We start from the raw sequence: 6,000 nt of genomic DNA on the forward strand, positions 1-6,000 counted from the left end.
CTACATCCTATGCCAAGACCACCTACATCTTGTCTTATCTGAACGGAAGAGCATTGGCTTGGGCCTCTTCACTGTGGGAGCGCGATGATCCTATCCTACATGATCTTGCTGGGTTCCTTGAACTGTTCAGATCAGTTTTTGATGACCCTGCCTGGCACCTGAAGCAAGGTAATAAACCTTTATCAGACTTCACCATAGAATTCAAGACACTGGCGTCTGAATTACATTGGGACCCTAAATGCCTGAGGACCCTCTTCTTTGAAGGACTGAACTCTCGTTTGAAAGACGAGCTGGCAGCTCGCGAGATGCCTGAGACCTTGGCCGAACTGGTGAAGTTGGCAACAAGGATTGATTGCCGACTTCGTGACAAGGTTCAAGAGACCAAAACTCCCAGGAGACCCCCTCAGGGCGAAACCTGATTTAAGACTACACCCAGGCCTGTTCCCATGGGTCCAGTTGCTGGCGAAGAAGAACCAATGCAATTAGGCCACAGTCACCAGACGTCAAAGGAGAGAAGAACGCGGAACAGGTTGGGACTATGAATATATTGTGGACAAGCTGGCCATGCTGTACAAACATGCCTGGCAGACCTAAGTCCTGCGGGAGGACTCTTCTTAGGTCTAACTGCACTCTCTCCTCCACTCTCTCTTCCTGTATCCTTGATCTGCGGACCCTTAGAATACCAGACTCTTGCCCTAGTGGACTCAGGGGCAGGGGGCAACTTCATTTTGAAACGATTAGTGGAGCACTTGTGGATTTCCACCACCACCATGACGTCTCCACTACTCCTATCTTCAATTCATGGAGAGCCCTTACCGGGCGAAGTAACCCAGCTCACTGAACCCATGATTTTACGGACCTGTGCTCTCCATTCTGAAACTATCTCCTTCTTTGTCGTAGAGAAGGCCATGCACCCTTTAGTACTGGGGCTACCGTGGCTGCAGCAGCATATGCCTCAATTCAATAGGGTCACTCTGGAGCTTTCACGTTAGGGTCCAGATTGCCATGGTAAATGTCTGATGGAGGACTCTCCTATACCCTGCATGCCAACTACACCATTGATGCCTGGGTTGTTGCCTCAGTATGCATCTTTTCAAGATGTATTTTCCAAAGAAGCCGCAGACTACTACCTCCACACAGATCCTACAACTGCGCCATCAATTTGAAGCCTAACACTGAACCACCCAGAGGAAGGGTTTACCCTCTCTCCGTGGTAGAAAATAAAGCTATGTCTGAATACATACAGGAGAACCTTCAGAAAGACTTCATAAGACCCTCCAAGTCTCCTGCCGGTGCAGGCTTCGTCTTTGTGGGGAAGAAGGACGGAACATTGCATCCATGCATTGATTACAGAGGTCTAAACGAGATCACTGTGAAAGACCGCTATCCATTACCACTCATCTCAGAGCTATTTGAAAGACTACAGGGAGCCAAGATATTCTCCAAGCTTGATCTCAAGGGAGCCTACAATCTAGTTCGCATTTGCTCTGGCGATGAATGGAATACAGCCTTCAATACCCAGGATGGGCACTTTGAATATCTAGTGATGCCCTTTGGCCTATGCAACGCCCTGGCTGTCTTCCAAACCATGATGAACGACATTCTGCGTGATCTACTCTACAAATGTGTCATTGTGTACTTGGATGGCATCTTGATATTTTCCCAGGACATGAACACTCATCTGGAAGATGTCAAAAGAATGCTGCTAAGACTCCGCGAGAATCGCCTATACGCCAAGTTGTCTAAATGCGAGTTCCACAAGGAATCAGTGCCTTTCTTAGGGTATATAAATTATTAATATAATGTTTTTCCCAGTTCTCACTATATTAATTTATGCGGTTTGAAGCGCTGGCAATTTGCAGTTTGCCATTTTATTTGAGGTATAGACTTAAGTAATTGCGTTCACAGAGTTATTTTCCTTTTTTTTTTTTTCTGTTCTATTTCATTTCTTATGCACATAAAGATTGTGATGAAAATGGTGGTTTACATTGGTTTGACTACAAGGTTTGGATCCCTGCGCTATAGTATGTCTATCAAAAATGTTTAACAATGATATCTGACTTTTTGATAATTTTTTTGAATGGTTTTGACTATATGGCTTGATGCAGCGCTCCTTTCAGTACTCTAATTACGACCCTGGTACAGCGCTGATTTTTTAGTTAACCTCATGTTAGTCAAAGTGCTAAAAATTGTACAGCAATAGCATTTGTCTTTTTGAATGATTGCGATGTGAGGTGGTGAGGTATGGCAATTTAAATACATAATGGAATTTTCCCATATAAATTATTAATGTAAAAATTTTTTTTCAATAATAATTTTTTCCGATAATAATTTTTTCCAAGGTTAGTTTTCATTATATGAATTTATGTGGTTTGAAGTGCTGGCATTTTGTAGTTTGTCATTTCATTTTAGTTATAGATTCAAATAATTGCATTGACAGCAATTATTTTTCCTTGTTTAATACCCTTTCCATTTTATTTCAGCGCTGTTAGAATCACAATTGTTAGTCATGCACACAAAATTAAACCAGCAGACAAGGGAGGATCAATAGTAATAATGGACACAAGTAAATATATCAAAGAGATCGAATGACAGGTCTCGGACCAATCATGTTATCTAGAACTAAATAGTAATCCTACTTCCATGATTAAGAAAGAAATTGATGATCTGCTTCAAATTGCTAGTGATAGAGGATTCTTGACTAATAAAGAATTGCAGTTCCTTAAAGTAGACAATCCTATTATGCCTACTTTGTACATATTACCCAAAATACATAAATCTGTAACAGACCCTCCGGGGCGACCAATAGTATCCGCAATTGGATATTACTTGAACCCCTCTCCACTTTTTTGGACACCTTCCTCAAATCTAAAGTTTCAGAGGTACCATCTTTTATACGCGATTCTTCACATTTTATCAATATTCTAGAGACCATTGAAAATATTAATGATGATATGATTATGGTGACACTAGACATAGAGGCATTTTGCACCAATATCCCGCAGCAGGCAGCATTACAAATTATCACCCACCAAATAGAAAGACGAACCAAGCATAAACGTATTCCCAGTGAGTTTATAATTCAGTTAGCAGAATTAGCATTAACAAAAAATTTAAAAAAGATTTTTCAACAGATCAAAGGCATGGCCATGGGGTCTACCATGGCACCGTCGGTGGCTAACCTCTATGTAGCAAAATTTGAAAAAGATTTTCTATCAGAGCATGAATTCACAGATAATATCATCTTATGGAAGAGATACATCGACGATGTTTTTGTACTATGGAAAGGATCTAGAAAAATCTTGAACATATTTTTAATTGGCTGAACTCTTTAGATAATAATTTGAAATTCACTATGCAATCAGATAAAAGATCAATTCCATTTTTAGACATTAAAATCACCATAATCGATGGTGTGTTTATTACTATATATTTAAAAAACCGACGGACACGAACAAATTATTACATTACAAAAGCAGCCACAACAAATCCTTGTTAAAAAACTTACCATACTCCCAGTTTTTAAGGTTACGTAGACTTTGTGCCAACGATTCAATATATCAGACAACAGCAGTTGAAATGAAACAAAGGTTCATGGAAAAAGAGTATCCAATCAGACATATAGATAGTGGCTACAAAAAGGCCTTGGCACAAAGAAGGTCTGATTTGCTCATTATGGGCCTCATTTTCTAAAGAATCGCAGGCCTGCGATACTTTAGAAAATTGCGCTAACGGGGGGGGCGGGGGCCGAAGCAGGGGGAGGGGGGGCAGTCCGGCTGCGATCGCTGCTGGCATCGTGCCCAATAACTACACCATAGAAGGTGTAGTTATTGGGCGCGAAATAGAGAGCGAAAAGGGCCTTACCTTTCCGCTCGGCACACTGTCCTCGCGGAGTCGGCCCCGGTGATGCCCCCGACTCCTCCTCTTCCGGGGCCGACTCCGCCCCGATTTCAGTAGCAGAGGCCTGCGCTACTTTCGCTAGCTATCTCAGGAAAATGAGGCCCTAAGAAAGCTAAAAAAACTACTAACCGAATAGAGTGTCCAATTACTTACACACACATGTCGCATGGCATCATCGGCATACTTAAAAAATATTGGCCAATTATACAAGCATTAGATTGTTTTAAAGACAGGGATCTAATGGTGGCAAACAAACGGGACAAGAACTTAAAGGATATTTTAACTCCATCTGCATTACCCGTTTATATTTCTCATGACATTAGGCCACATGGCCATCGTCCATGTGGACACTGCTTGGTCTGTAAGGTGAATTTAAAAACAAGTCAGCTAATTATTCCTGGTAAACAGAGATGTTTTAAGCTTAATAGTTTTACTAACTGCAAAGCAAGGGAGTGATATATGTAGCAATTTGTCCGTGCAACAAGTTCTATATAGGCAAGACGATTAGAGAATTTAGTAAGAGAATAATTGAACATAGGAGTAATATCAATCGTCGTGTTGTCTCGAAGCCCTTAGTAGAACATTCTATTGAGCATGAACATAAGTTTGATGAGTATAAGTTTTGTGTGGTTCAGAAACCAACAATGAATTGGAGAGGAGGAAACTTAGATCGTCTGCTTTTACAGTTAGAACAAAAATACATATTTTAATTTGATACAATGACTCCGAAGGGCCTGAATGCTGAAATAGATTATTCTGTTTTTTTTATAGTTATTAATTTTTCTAGTTTGCCCAATTACAAGAAATGATATCTGGTCAATTCATTTATATTAAATATTTTTATTGTGAACTACATAATATTAGGGAATATTTATTTTATTTTTTTATCTTTCACTTATTTATGAATATTAATGTTGATTTTAAGCTTTACCTTTTTATGGACAAGGATGATCCTTCCTTTTTCTGAATAATACACCAGTTTTCAAATTACAACATTTATGATAATTTTTTTAAAAATTAGGCAACAGATAAATATGTCATTTATTCACAGTGAGAAAGTTGCATTTAAGGTTCATAATATATATATTTCCATCAAGAGATTAGTCCAATACAGCTGGATACAAATAGAGTCTTTTTTGATCAATACATAAAGGTTTTTTTTGTTTTTGTTTTCCTTTCAATACACCTACAAGTGTTTAGATATGCCCCTTATTTGATTGACAGCCTTTAATTCCGCCCCTTTGTTTTTATTTTTACACATTTTTTACTAAATTTATTTTTATGGCAACAAATTCATGTTTAGAACTTTTAGTTTGATGATTTTTACAATAAATTTTACTTTTCAATTATGTTTTGTTCACTGAGGATTTGAGTGACTTCTGATTCTGGCTCCAAAGTTTGTTTTAAAAGATGGCTCAGAGTGAGGTTCTATATGTTTGCTAGGCAGAGTGGAGACGAGCATTGGAACGCGAGTAGAAGGTATTTTTTTATATATGGTTTAAATATTGGTTTATCTCTAGTTATTAGTATGTTCTAGCCAAACAAATATTTTTTATGGGCATTAGAAGAAGGTAATATTTGTTATCACAATTTGATAGACTTGGCTTACCTTTCAAATTCCACTGTTTTCATTAGCAATCTTTACACTATATTCAGCACTGCTACAATTGTTGTATCCCAGCGCTATAGCATGTCCACTAAAATTGGTTAGTAATGACATTTATCTTGATATTTTCTTCGAATTGTTTTGACTGTACGGCTTGATGCAGCGCTCCTTCTAGTACTCTAATTATGACCCTGGTACAGCGCTAAGTTTTCAGTTTACTTCATGTTAGTCGAAGTGCTAAAAATTGTACAATAGCATTTGGGGCCGATTTTAAAAGCCCTGCTCGCCGGCGCGCCTATTTTGCATAGGCCGCCGGCGCGCGCAAAGCCCCGGGATGCACTAGGTCCCAGGGTTTTTTGAAGGGGGCGTTTCGGGGGCGGGGCTGGGTGACGCTGCGTTTAGGGGGCGGGGCGTTTCGGGGGCGGCGATGTGGGCGTGGTTTCGGCCCGGGGGCGTGGCCGCGGCCTCCGGAACAGCCCCCGGGGACCGGACCA

This window comes from Rhinatrema bivittatum, chromosome 2, assembly GCF_901001135.1.
Source record: "Rhinatrema bivittatum chromosome 2, aRhiBiv1.1, whole genome shotgun sequence".
Taxonomy (NCBI): domain Eukaryota; kingdom Metazoa; phylum Chordata; class Amphibia; order Gymnophiona; family Rhinatrematidae; genus Rhinatrema; species Rhinatrema bivittatum.